Source organism: Oncorhynchus mykiss, chromosome 29, assembly GCF_057628025.1.
Source record: "Oncorhynchus mykiss isolate SJ-2025 chromosome 29, ASM5762802v1, whole genome shotgun sequence".
Classification (NCBI taxonomy): Eukaryota; Metazoa; Chordata; class Actinopteri; order Salmoniformes; family Salmonidae; genus Oncorhynchus; species Oncorhynchus mykiss.
The window spans coordinates 15,257,392-15,271,694 of record NC_143050.1 but is presented as its reverse complement, the minus strand read 5'-3'; the positions used below and the strand labels follow the sequence as shown (position 1 = coordinate 15,271,694).

General features: G+C 45.7%; 1 non-coding gene across 1 annotated transcript in view; it reads right to left on the bottom strand.

The window, feature by feature from the left end:
• The window catches only part of LOC118945341 (uncharacterized), a 35,544-nt gene that overhangs the window by 6,851 nt on the left and 14,390 nt on the right, over positions 1-14,303 (bottom strand). Inside the window, exon 4 of the transcript XR_016493134.1 lies at positions 4,759-4,832. This is a non-coding gene — a transcript (uncharacterized LOC118945341). The remainder of the gene's footprint in view (positions 1-4,758; positions 4,833-14,303) is intronic.

Below are 14,303 nucleotides of genomic sequence, written 5' to 3'. Positions count from 1 at the left end.
TTTGAGCATGGTGGAACCTGACATTATCCCACACAATGACATAGGTCATGCCATCAGCTCTACAGACTTGAATTAAATCAAATCAAATCAAATCAAATTTTATTTGTCACATACACATGGTTAGCAGATGTTAATGCGAGTGTAGCGAAATGCTTGTGCTTCTAGTTCCGACAATGCAGTAATAACCAACAAGTAATCTAACTAACAATTCCAAAACTACTGTCTTGTACACAGTGTGAGGGGATAAAGAATATGTACATAAGGATATATGAATGAGTGATGGTACAGAGCAGCATAGGCAAGATACAGTAGATGGTATCGAGTACAGTATATACATATGAGATGAGTATGTAAACAAAGTGGCATAGGTAAAGTGGCTAGTGATACATGTATTACATAAGGATACAGTCGATGATATAGAGTACAGTATATACGTATGCATATGAGATGAATAATGTAGGGTAAGTAACATTATATAAGGTAGCATTGTTTAAAGTGGCTAGTGATATATTTACATAATTTCCCATCAATTCCCATTATTATAGTGGCTGGAGTTGAGTCAGTGTCAGTGTGTTGGCAGCAGCCACTCAATGTTAGTGGTGGCTATTTAACAGTCTGATGGCCTTGAGATAGAAGCTGTTTTTCAGTCTCTCGGTCCCAGCTTTGATGCACCTTTACTGACCTCGCCTTCTGGATGATAGCGGGGTGAACAGGCAGTGGCTTGGGTGGTTGATGTCCTTGATGATCTTTATGGCCTTCCTGTGACATCGGGTGGTGTAGGTGTCCTGGAGGGCAGGTAGTTTGCCCCCGGTGATGCGTTGTGCAGACCTCATCACCCTCTGGAGAGCCTTACGGTTGAGGGCGGAGCAGTTGCCGTACCAGGCGGTGATACAGCCCGCCAGGATGCTCTCGATTGTGCATCTGTAGAAGTTTGTGAGTGCTTTTGGTGACAAGCCAAATTTCTTCAGCCTCCTGAGGTTGAAGAGGCGCTGCTGCGCCTTCTTCACAATGCTGTCTGTGTGAGTGGACCAATTCAGTTTGTCTGTGATGTGTATGCCGAGGAACTTAAAACTTGCTACCCTCTCCACTACTGTTCCATCGATGTGGATAGGGGGGTGTTCCCTCTGCTGTTTCCTGAAGTCCACAATCATCTCCTTAGTTTTGTTGACGTTGAGTGTGAGGTTATTTTCCTGACACCACACTCCGAGGGCCCTCACCTCCTCCCTGTAGGCCGTCTCGTCGTTGTTGGTAATCAAGCCTACCACTGTTGTGTCGTCCGCAAACTTGATGATTGAGTTGGAGGCGTGCGTGGCCACGCAGTCGTGGGTGAACAGGGAGTACAGGAGAGGGCTCAGAACGCACCCTTGTGGGGCCCCAGTGTTGAGGATCAGCGGGGAGGAGATGTTGTTGCCTACCCTCACCACCTGGGGGCGGCCCGTCAGGAAGTCCAGTACCCAGTTGCACAGGGCGGGGTCGAGACCCAGGGTCTCGAGCTTAATGACGAGCTTGGAGGGTACTATGGTGTTGAATGCCGAGCTGTAGTCGATGAACAGCATTCTCACATAGGTATTCCTCTTGTCCAGATGGGTTAGGGCAGTGTGCAGTGTGGTTGAGATTGCATCGTCTGTGGACCTATTTGGGCGGTAAGCAAATTGGAGTGGGTCTAGGGTGTCAGGTAGGGTGGAGGTGATATGGTCCTTGACTAGTCTCTCAAAGCACTTCATGATGACGGAAGTGGTAGTGGTAGTCGTTTAGCTCAGTTACCTTAGCTTTCTTGGGAACAGGAACAATGGTGGCCCTCTTGAAGCATGTGGGAACAGCAGACTGGTATAGGGATTGATTGAATATGTCCGTAAACACACCGGCCAGCTGGTCTGCGCATGCTCTGAGGGCGCGGCTGGGGATGCCGTCTGGGCCTGCAGCCCTGCGAGGGTTAACACGTTTAAATGTCTTACTCACCTCGGCTGCAGTGAAGGAGAGACCGCATGTTTTCGTTGCAGGCCGTGTCAGTGGCACTGTATTGTCCTCAAAGCGGGCAAAAAAGTTATTTAGTCTGCCTGGGAGCAGGACATCCTGGTCCGTGACTGGGCTGGATTTCTTCCTGTAGTCCGTGATTGACTGTAGACCCTGCCACATGCCTCTTGTGTCTGAGCCGTTGAATTGAGATTCTACTTTGTCTCTGTACTGACACTTAGCTTGTTTGATAGCCTTGCGGAGGGAATAGCTGCATTGTTTGTATTCGGTCATGTTACCAGACACCTTGCCCTGATTAAAAGCAGTGGTTCGCGCTTTCAGTTTCACGCGAATGCTGCCATCAATCCACGGTTTCTGGTTAGGGAATGTTTTAATCGTTGCTATGGGAACGACATCTTCAACGCACGTTCTAATGAACTCGCACACCGAATCAGCGTATTCGTCAATGTTGTTGTCTGACGCAATACGAAACATGTCCCAGTCCACGTGATGGAAGCAGTCTTGGAGTGTGGAGTCAGCTTGGTCGGACCAACGTTGGACAGACCTCAGCGTGGGAGCCTCTTGTTTTAGTTTCTGTCTGTAGGCAGGGATCAACAAAATGGAGTCGTGGTCAGCTTTTCCGAAAGGGGGGCGGGGCAGGGCCTTATATGCGTCGCGGAAGTTAGAGTAACAATGATCCAAGGTCTTTCCACCCCTGGTTGCGCAATCGATATGCTGATAAAATTTAGGGAGTCTTGTTTTCAGATTAGCCTTGTTAAAATCCCCAGCTACAATGAATGCAGCCTCCGGATAAATGGTTTCCAGTTTGCAAAGAGTCAAATAAAGTTCATTCAGAGCCAACGATGTGTCTGCTTGGGGGGGGATATATACGGCTGTGATTATAATCGAAGAGAATTCTCTTGGTAGATAATGCGGTCTACATTTGATTGTGAGGAATTCTAAATCAGGTGAACAGAAGGATTTGAGTTCCTGTATGTTTCTTTCATCACACCATGTCACGTTAGTCATAAGGCATACGCCCCCGCCCCTCTTCTTACCAGAAAGATGTTTGTTTCTGTCTGCGCGATGCGTGGAGAAACCTGTTGGCTGCACCGCCTCGGATAGCGTCTCTCCAGTAAGCCACGTTTCCGTGAAGCAAAGAACGTTACAATCTCTGATGTCCCTCTGGAATGCTACCCTTGCTCGGATTTCATCAACCTTGTTGTCAAGAGACTGGACATTGGCAAGAAGAATGCTAGGGAATGGTGCACGGTGTGCCCGTCTCCGGAGTCTGACCAGAAGACCGCCTCGTTTCCCTCTTTTTCCCTCTTTTTCTTTTTAGCTCATCAAGGAAGGTTACATTCAAACAGCGAATCATGTGGCTGCCTGCAACTCAATATATAGAGTATATAGAGTAGAGAGCTTTTGATGTTGTTTGACCAAACATTAGAATGGGCAAGATGCGTTATCTAAGCAACTTTGACCGTGGTATGAATGTTGATGCCACACATGGTGATTCCAGCATCTCAGAAACAGCTGCCCTCCTGGGATTTTTATGCACTACAGTCTCTAGAGTTTACAGAGAATGGTGCGATAAACAAAACACATTCAGTGAGCGGCAGTTCTGTGGGCAAAAACAACTTGTTAATGAGAGAGGTCAGAGGAGAATGTCCAGACTCATTCAAGCTAACAGAAAGGCCACAAATGATCAAATAACAGCTGTTTAAAACAGTGGTGTGGAGAAGGGCATCTCTTAACGTACAACACCGTGAATAATTCAGGCTGTTGTGGAGGCAAAAGGGGGTCCTACCCAGTACTAGATAGGTGTACCTAACAATAATGTCAAATCTGAAAACATGGTCTGGATAAGTAGTACATGGGACCATAGAGACAGTGAGGAAGAATGATGATGAAATATTACATCCATAGATAATGTAGTCCAATTGGTTCATGCTCCACGGTAATTGGTGTCAATGGATCTCGTTATCCTGAAACTTTCATGATCTAAACATGGAATATTGTTTGTCAGTTTCCACAAAACTATGCATTAAGAGTAATGCAATAGTCACTTATCATTTTGAGCAGTTGTATCAATTGATAGTTAGATCATTGTAATGAAATGAGTAGACAGTCATTTCAGATGTAATGTGTGAATTGCATTTTGAAATGGTAATACTTTGATGTTATGTTGTGTCATTTTGAACAGGTGATTGTAGTTCAATGAACAAATGATCTTAGCTTTATGTGTATTGTATCCAAGCAATTGGAAAAAACTGTTAGAATTTTGAAAAATTTGCATTTTGATCATTGGTTGTGAGTTTTGTGGTTAGAGTTTTGAAAAATTACACCAAGGTTCCGAAATTAGTGCCAAAGTGATTGTAAAAAAATTTAAATACAGGGTCAGTACCAGAGTCAGTGCTAATACCATATTTACAATGTGCAGGGATACTAGAGTGGTAGGGTTAGATATGTATAGGGGTAAGGTGACTAGGCATCAGGATATATGATAAACAGGGTAGCAGCATGCGTATATGATAATTGCATGTGAGTGTGTGTGCATGTGTGTAGAGTCAGTATGAAAATGTGTGTGTGTGTGTGTGTGTGTGTGTGTGTGTGTGTGTGTGTGTGTGTGTGTGTGTGTGTTGGAGTGTCAGTGTGTTGGAGTGTCAGTGTGAGTGAGTGTTTAGAGTCCTGTTAGTGTGCATAGAGTCAGCACAAAAAGTCATGGCTTGTTATGGCTTGGAGACAGAAGCTGTTCAGGAGCCTGTTGGTGTCAGACTGGTTGCTCTGGTACCGCTTGCTTGCCAACGCGATCGATGGCGTTGCAGATGCCATACCGTGCAGTGATGCAGCCAGTCAAGATGCTCTCAATGGTGCATCTGTCATGACAATGCCATGACAAAGACCACAAACCGGAGAATAGTTTTTGCCAGTTGACTTTAGCACATATGTTTATGTTTCCTCCGATTGTGAAGAGGATGCTGCAGCTAACCAATTTATCTGGTTTTCAATGCACTTCATTTAGCAAGTCGTTGTGCTGTTCTATGCTCTAATATTGTCATGGCCTGTTTGGTTGTTCTGCTTGGGAGACATTATCATACCATTCATGACTGATATGGGGGAAAAAACAGGAAATGGCTGTAATGAATTACAGTACACTGAAAGTTATTCTTCTGGTTATAATTATCAGATTCCTCTGGAGTCAGTCAACGATGGTTATAAATGTCATTCCAACAATAATATCTGCTTAGAAATCCTAACTATGCTTTTCCTCTAGGGCTGTTTCCATTATTCATGGTTTCCAGATGGTGACTGTTATATAACTGGTTGAACGAACTCATGGTCTAACGCACAAAGAAACATTTATTAGAACCCCCTAGACTCGATGTCCCCGCCCCCACGGAAATGTCATTAGCATAATAATAAAAAATCCCCATTTAAAATACATCAGTTTAAGCTAGAGATATCTTATATTTTTTGCATTGGATGCACCTCCATATCTGCGGTGAAAGATGACAGAGCTAGAGCGATGTTTGTCAGACCATAAGACATCCCGAAATTGGTCTTCTCACAAAATCATCTGTAGAGTCCGAACGGTTTGGCCTTCAAACTATTATTATTGCTCTACGATCGAACACAAGCATCTTGGGACTCGTCTGAAGTTGGTACAGCAGATCTGCCAACTTCTGTATGTAGCGTCCGAACAGTTTTGGCTACAAACAAACACCCCTTTGTGGAAAGGTGAGACTCTCACAAACACGTACATGTCAGTTGTTTTGCTCTAGGATGCCCACAGGGCTCACAAGACTAGTCTGAATGTCCCCCGGTACCAGTTGAAAAATGAATGGAGGTATACTGTATATGGAGACTGCTTAGTGACACAAATAAGGGGTTAAATACATGTAAAAATAGGACAGACACTTCAGACAAACTTCCTTTAGATTTTGTGGGGGACTATCTGTTGTTCCATGTTTGTATGGGCTAATAGCAGTAAGGACCCAACATTTTTTTAAGAAAATTATTTTGGTTTTGGGAATGATCTTAGGACCTCCAGGAAAATCACTGTTTTCATTCACATTATTACCCCCTGTCAATGCATGAAAAAAATCTAATTGATATGTAAAAGCCTTGACATGATTTCCCCTGTGTTTTATATATTTCCACAGTATCAGGTTGAAATAATACTGTGAAATTGTGAAAATTATGATAATGCCCTTTTAATGTAAGAGCTGTTTGAAATGACCACCTGCAATTTCTGTCTGTTTTGGTGGAATGGAGTTTTGGCCTGCCTGGTGATGACATCAGTGAATAGCGAACAGGCACCAAACAAAACGAAACTGACAGAAACTGTCACGCCCTGGTCGAAGTATTTTGTGTTTATCTTCATGTATTGGGTCAGGCCAGGGTGTGGCATGGGGTTTTTGTATTGTGGTGTGTTTTGTCTTGGGGTTTTGGTGTGTATGTATTGGGATTGTAGCTAGTGGGGTGATCTAGCAAAGTCTATGGCTGTCTGGAGTGGTTCTCAATCAGAGGCAGGTGTTTATCGTTGTCTCTGATTGGGAACCATATTTAGGCAGCCATATTCTTTGAGTTTGTCGTGGGTGATTGTCCTTAGTGTCGTTGTTCCTGTGTTAGATTACACCAGTATATGCTGTTTCGGTTTTCGTTACGTTCTTTATTTTGTAGTGTTTATAATTGATTCGTGTTTTTACGTTTGTTCATTAAACATGGATCGCAATCTACACGCTGCATTTTGGTCTGACTCTCCTTCACATACAGAAAACCGTGACAGAATCACCCACCACAAAAGGACCAAGCAGCGTGTCAACAGGCAGGAGCAGCCCAAAGAGGAGATGCGCAATAAGGATTTCTGGACATGGGAGGAAATCCTCGACGGGAGAGGACCCTGGGCTAAACCAGGGGAGTGTAGCCGCCCAAAGGTGCAGCAGGAGAAGAGGCAACAGGAGCAGCCCAAAGAGGAGTACAGTATGGACTACACTTCTTGGGAGGAGATAGACAGGTGGGCGGTCGACCCAGGGAGAGTGCCGGAGCCCGCCTGGGATTCGATGGAGCAGTGCGCGGAAGGATAAAGGAGAATGGAAGGCGGCGCAAGGCGGCGCGGACGGAGGCCCGAGAGTCAGCCCCAAAAATGTATTGGGGGGGGGGGGGGGGGGGCTCAGGGAGAGTGTGGCAGAGTCAGGGTTCAGACCTGAGCCAACTCCCCCTGTTTATGGTGAGGAGCCAAGGAGGAGACCAGAACCAGAGCCGGTGTTGGAGGTGAGTGAAGCAGAGACTGTGAAGGAGTTAATGGGGAAATTGGAGGAGAGAGAAATGAGGGAGTTGCTGTGTTGGTGCTTTTTGCATGGAATTCGCCCGACGGAACGTGTCGGGGATTTGATGGCACCTGGGTTAGTGCTCCATACTCGTCCTGAGGTGCGTGTTAGTCGGCTGGTGAAGTTGGTTCCAGCCTCACGCACCAGGCCTCCTGTGCACATCCCTAACCTTGCATGTCCTGTGCCAGCACTGCTCTCAAGATCTCCAGTACGCTTTCACGGTCTAGCCCATCCTGTGCCACCTCCACACCCCAGCCCTCCGGAAGCAGCTCTCCGCACCAGGCTTTCTGTGCTGTCCTCGGCCCAGTACCACCAGTGCCAGCACCACGCATCAGGCCTACAGTGCGCGTCGCCTGTTTAGCGCTGCCAGAGCCTTCCACCTCTACAGCGCTGCCGGAGCCTCTCTCCTCTTCAGCGCTGCCGGAGTCTCCCGCCTGTTCAGCGCAGCCAGAGCCTTTCTCCTCTACAGCGCTGCTGGAGTCTCCCGCCTGTTCAGCGCAGCCAGAGCCTTTCTCCTCTCCTGCGCTGCCGGAGTCTCCCGCCTGTTCAGCGCAGCCAGAGCTGCCAGCCTGCATGGAGCAGCCAGAGCTGCCAGCCTGCATGGAGCAGCCAGAGCTGCCAGCCTGCATGGAGCAGCCAGAGCTGCCAGCCTGCATGGAGCAGCCAGAGCTGTCAGTCTGCATGGAGCAGCCAGAGCTGTCAGTCTGCATGGAGCAGCCAGAGCTGTCAGTCTGCATGAAGCAGCCAGAGCTGTCAGTCTGCCAGGATCCGCCGGTCAGCCAGACTCTTCCAGATCCGCCAGTCAACCAGACTCTTCCAGATCTGCCAGTCAACCAGACTCTTCCAGATCTGCCAGTCAGCCAGACTCTTCCAGATCTGCCAGTCAGCCAGACTCTTCCAGATCTGCCAGTCAGCCAGACTCTTCCAGATCCGCCAGTCAGCCAGACTCTTCCAGATCCGCCAGTCAGCCAGACTCTTCCAGATCCGCCAGTCAGCCAGACTCTTCCAGATCCGCCAGACTCTTCCAGATCCGCCAGTCAGCCAGACTCTTCCAGATCCGCCAGTCAGCCAGACTCTTCCAGATCCGCCAGTCAGCCAGACTCTTCCAGATCTGCCAGTCAGCCAGACTCTTCCAGATCTGCCAGTCAGCCAGACTCTTCCAGATCTGCCAGTCAACCAGACTCTTCCAGATCTGCTAGTCAACCAGACTCTTCCAGTGCCGCCAATCTGCCAGGATCAGTTAGATCCGCCAGGATCCGCCAGTCGGCCAGGATCCGCCAGTCGGCCAGGATCCGCCAGTCGGCCAGGATCCGCCAGTCGGCCAGGATCCGCCAGTCGGCCAGGATCCGCCAGTCGGCCAGGATCCGCCAGTCGGCCAGGATCCGCCAGATCCGCCAGTCAGCCAGGATCTGCCAGTCAGCCAGGATCTGGTAGATCCATCAACCTGCCTGAGCTTCCTCTCACTCCCGAGCTTTCTCTCACTCCCGAGCTTTCTCTCACTCCCGAGCTTTCTCTCACTCCCGAGCTTTCTCTCACTCCCGAGCTTTCTCTCACTCCCGAGCTTTCTCTCACTCCCGAGCTTTCTCTCACTCCCGAGCTTTCTCTCACTCCTGAGCTTTCTCTCACTCCCGAGCTTTCTCTCACTCCCGAGCTTTCTCTCACTCCCGAGCTTTCTCTCACTCCCGAGCTTCCCCTCACTCCCGAGCTGCTCCTCAGTCCAGTGGGGTCCTGGGTGAGGACTACAAGGCCATGGTCGGCGGCGAGGGTGGACTATCCAGGGACGCGAGGAGAGGGGACTAAGACATTGACTGAGTGGGGTCCACGTCCCGCGCCGGAGCCGCCACCATGGACAGACGCCCACCCGGACCCTCCCTATTGTTTTGAGGTGCGTTCGGGAGTCCGCACCTCAGGGGGGGGGTTCTGTCACGCCCTGGTCGAAGTATTTTGTGTTTATCTTCATGTATTGGGTCAGGCCAGGGTGTGGCATGGGGTTTTTGTATTGTGGTGTGTTTTGTCTTGGGGTTTTGGTGTGTATGTATTGGGATTGTAGCTAGTGGGGTGATCTAGCAAAGTCTATGGCTGTCTGGAGTGGTTCTCAATCAGAGGCAGGTGTTTATCGTTGTCTCTGATTGGGAACCATATTTAGGCAGCCATATTCTTTGAGTTTGTCGTGGGTGATTGTCCTTAGTGTCGTTGTTCCTGTGTTAGATTACACTAGTATAGGCTGTTTCGGTTTTCGTTACGTTCTTTGTTTTGTAGTGTTTATAATTGATTCGTGTTTTACGTTTGTTCAACATGGATCGCAATCTACACGCTGCATTTTGGTCCGACTCTCCTTCACATACAGAGAACCGTGACAGAAACAGGGAGGGACTACCTGAACATGTCCAATAAGAAATGCTCATTTTTGTTTCCCGTTGTATAATGTTTTGCTATAGTGTGCCCTAATGAATAGGACCAGTATTGGCATGATGATAGATAAAATAAATGTTAAAGGCACAGTGCTGTAAAATGAGATTTTATTAAATATTTCCTCAGTATGAGGTTGAAATAATACTGTCAAATTGAAATTGTTTTAGTCTAAGAGCTATTTGAAAAGCCTAAAACCTTTAGCCTGTTTTGTGGGGTGGAGTTTTGGCCTGCCTGGTGACATCATCAGCAGACCAATAAGAAAGAGTTCCAAACCTCTCTGCCAATAAGAGCTAGTTTTCAGTTTAGTCCTCCCCACTCAGACCACTCCCAGTCTTAACAAAAATTCTTGCTTGAGAAATTACTCTTTGCTAAGAAGCTATTTTGTTTATTTGTGACAATTTTAAATGAAAGCAATCACAGTAAGGTACTTAATTGTTACCCCAACATTTTATTGAGATAAAAATAGCTGCATTGGACCTTTAACTTATTTTAAAGCTGTGTCTACATTGTATGTAATATACACTGAGTGTACCAAACATTAAGAACCCCCCCCCCTTCATAACAGCCTCCATTTGTCAGGGGGATGGACTCTACAAGGGGCCGAAAGTATTCCACAGTTGTGTCAAGTTGGCTGGATGTCCATTGGGTGGGGGACAAATCTTGATACACACGGGAAGCTGTTGAGTGTGAAAAACCCAGCATACCCCGTTCAAATACACTGTTTTGTCTTGCCCATTCACCCACAGAATGGCACACACACACAACCCATTTCTCAATTGTCCTCAGAATGGCACACATACACAACCCATTTCTCAATTGTCTTCAGAATGTCACACATACACAACCCATTTCTCAATTGTCCTCAGAATGGCACACATACACAACCCATTTCTCAATTGTCCTCAGAATGTCACACAAACACAACCCATTTCTCAATTGTGTCAAGGGTTAATAATCCTTCTTTAACCTGTGTCCTCCCCTTCATCTGCACGGATTGAAGTGGATTTAACAAGTGACATCAATAAGGGATCCTAGCCTTCACCTGAATTAACCTGGTCAGGGGCGACAGGTAGCCTAGTGGTTAGAGCATTGGGCCAGTAACCGAAAGGTTGCTAGATTGAATCCCCAAGCTGACAAGGTAAAAATCTGTTATTATGCCCCTGAACTGTTCCTAGGCCGTCATTGTAAATAAGAATTTGTTCTTACTGACTTTCCTAGTTAAATAAAAGGTTAAATTATTATTAAAATTTTTTTTTTTTTATTAATGGAAAGAGCAGGTGTTCCTAATGATTTCTAAACTCAATGTATCTATGAGCATGAACAACTACAGCATACGTCTACATACAATACATGTACAATACAGGTATAATACATGTACAAAACATGTACAGTACATGTACAAAACATGTACAGTACATGTACAAAACATGTACAGTACATGTACAATACAGGTACAATACTTGTACAATACATGTACAATACTTGTACAATACATGCACAATACAGGTAGAATACATGTACAATACATGTACAATACATGCACAATACAGGTACAATACATGTACAATACAGGTACAATACTTGTACAATACATGTACAATACTTGTACAATACTTGTACAATACAGGTACAATACATGTACAATACAGGTACAATACATGTACAATACATGTACAATACAGGTACAATACATGTACAATGCAGGTACAATACAGGTACAATACAGGTACAATACATGTAAAATACAGTTATAATACAGGTACAATACAGGTACAATACATGTACAATACAGGTATAATACATGTAGGTAGGTAGCAGTGGAGGCTGGTGAGGGAGAGCTATAGGAGGATGGGCTTAATGTAATGGCTGGAATGGAATCAATGGAACGGAGTCAAACATGTGGTGTCCATATGTTGATGTGTTTGATTCCGTTCAATGTATTTCATCCAGTCATAACAATGAACCCGTCCTCTTATAGCTCTCCCTCACCAGCCTCCACTGGTAGGTAGGTTACCATGAAACTCTTACCTTGTTTAAGTCAGAAGCCAGATATCAAATGAGGTGACCAGCTAGTGAGTCTCTCTATGTACTCTACAGAGGGCTGTCGTGTCTCTGCTGGCCACTCCCTTCAGTGAAAATGAAAGGGGTTTGTTGAAGTAAACACTACCCACTGGGCACACCACGCCATCCGAGGGGACCATTTCATAACAAGGTAAACGTGATCGTGCCAATCAGGACGTTATAACTCCCGTGGTAACAAAAACTTTCATAATTTCAACGTGGATAGTTGGGTAATATGTGGTTGAGACGTTGATCCATGAGATTACAACCTACAGTACATTTACCCACTCAAAAAGAAAGCCAAAAGTTAGTTGAATTTCCAATGTGTTATCACCATGCTTTCAACTATCTAAAAGCACAACTGACTTCCAATGGTTTAGTTCTCACCCAAATGTCTATCACTGTGCTTTCTCACCCAAATGTCTATCACTGTGCTTTCTCACCCAAATGTCTATCACTGTGCTTTCTCACCCACATGTCTATCACTGTGCTTTCTCGCCCAAATGTCTATCACTGTGCTTTCTCACCCAAATGTCTATCACTGTGCTTTCTCACCCAAACGTCTATCACTGTGCTTTCTCACCCAAACGTCTATCACTGTGCTTTCTCACCCAAATGTCTATCACTGTGCTTTGTCACCCAAATGTCTATCACTGTGCTTTCTCACCCAAATGTCTATCACTGTGCTTTCTCACCCAAATGTCTATCACTGTGCTTTCTCACTCAAATGTCTATCACTGCTTTCTCACCCAAATGTCTATCACTGTGCTTTCTCACCCAAATGTCTATCACTGTGCTTTCTCACCCAAATGTCTATCACTGTGCTTTCTCACCCACATGTCTATCACTGTGCTTTCTCGCCCAAATGTCTATCACTGTGCTTTCTCACCCAAATGTCTATCACTGTGCTTTCTCACCCAAACGTCTATCACTGTGCTTTCTCACCCAAACGTCTATCACTGTGCTTTCTCACCCAAATGTCTATCACTGTGCTTTGTCACCCAAATGTCTATCACTGTGCTTTCTCACCCAAATGTCTATCACTGTGCTTTCTCACCCAAATGTCTATCACTGTGCTTTCTCACTCAAATGTCTATCACTGCTTTCTCACCCAAATGTCTATCACTGTGCTTTCTCACCCAAATGTCTATCACTGTGCTTTCTCACCCAAATGTCTATCACTGTGCTTTCAACTATTTAAATGCACATGGTTGATATTAAAAGTACATAGTGCAAGTAATTAATTCTGTTCGAGATCCTGCACAGATTATTACATATATTGTGAAGATCTCCACAGACCTGCAATGACCTATGCATGCTATCTTGAACATGCACACTTTATATGATGACATAAGAAGCATTTACACTGAGTGTAAAAAACACCTTCCTAATATTTAGTTGCACCCACTTTTGACCTCAGAACAGTCTCCTTAGGGATTGAACAGTCTCCTTAGGGATTTAAAACATGGCATATGTATTCTATGAGTTTTATTTTCCCATATGAAGTCTGTTATGGTCGAGTATACTTTTTAAAAGAATGTCTTTAGTGGGGTAATTGGTATTGCCGAAAATACATTTAAAAAAAATGTGGGAGCCATGCCATTCTAAAGAGGTTAATTCTACCTGTAAGATTTATGGGAGATTGTTCCATTTAATTAGATCTGATTTCATGTTGTTGAGCAATGGGACAAAGTTATCTTTATATAGTAGTTGTTTGTTGTCACTTAGTAAGCATCCTTTAATATTGTTTTGTGGTCCACTTAAAGAATTGCTGTAGATCATGAGTTATTATTTTTCTTATTCCTATTGCAATTATTTCAATTTTGTCCAAGCTGATTTTATATCCTGAGATTTTTGAGTATTGTGAAAATATTTTTAACAAAGGGTGCATTGAGTTTTCAGTATCAGTCAGATATATCAGGAGTGTTATGGTGAGTGAATGAGGACCCAAAAGCGAACTAACTTAAACAGAGCTTCTTTAATAACAAAACATAGGTAGGCTCAGATAGACCGGCAGATTCCGACAGGACAGGACAAGGTTACAGCAAACATGACGATAGTCTGGCTCAGGCATGAAACACAAACAAACAAGAATCCGACAAGGACAGGAGCAGAAACAGAGGGAGATATAGGGACCTAATCAGAGGGAAAAAAGGAACAGGTGGGGAACGGGGTGAATGGGTAGTTAGGAGGAGACAGGGAACAGCTGGGGGAAAGAAGGGGAGAAAAGGTAACCTGACACGACCAGCAGAGGGAGACAGGGTGAAGGGAAAGGACAGAGACAAGACAACATGACAGTACCCCCCCACTCACCGAGCGCCTCCTGGCGCACTCGAGGAGGAAACCTGGCGGCAACGGAGGAAATCCTCGATCAGCGCACGGTCCAGCACGTCCCGAGAGGGAACCCAACTCCTCTCCTCAGGACCGTACCCCTCCCAATCGACAAGGTACTGGTGACCACGGCCCCGAGGACGCATGTCCAAAATCCTGCGGACCCTGTAGATGGGTGCGCCCTCGACAAGGATGGGGGGGGGGGGGGGGAAG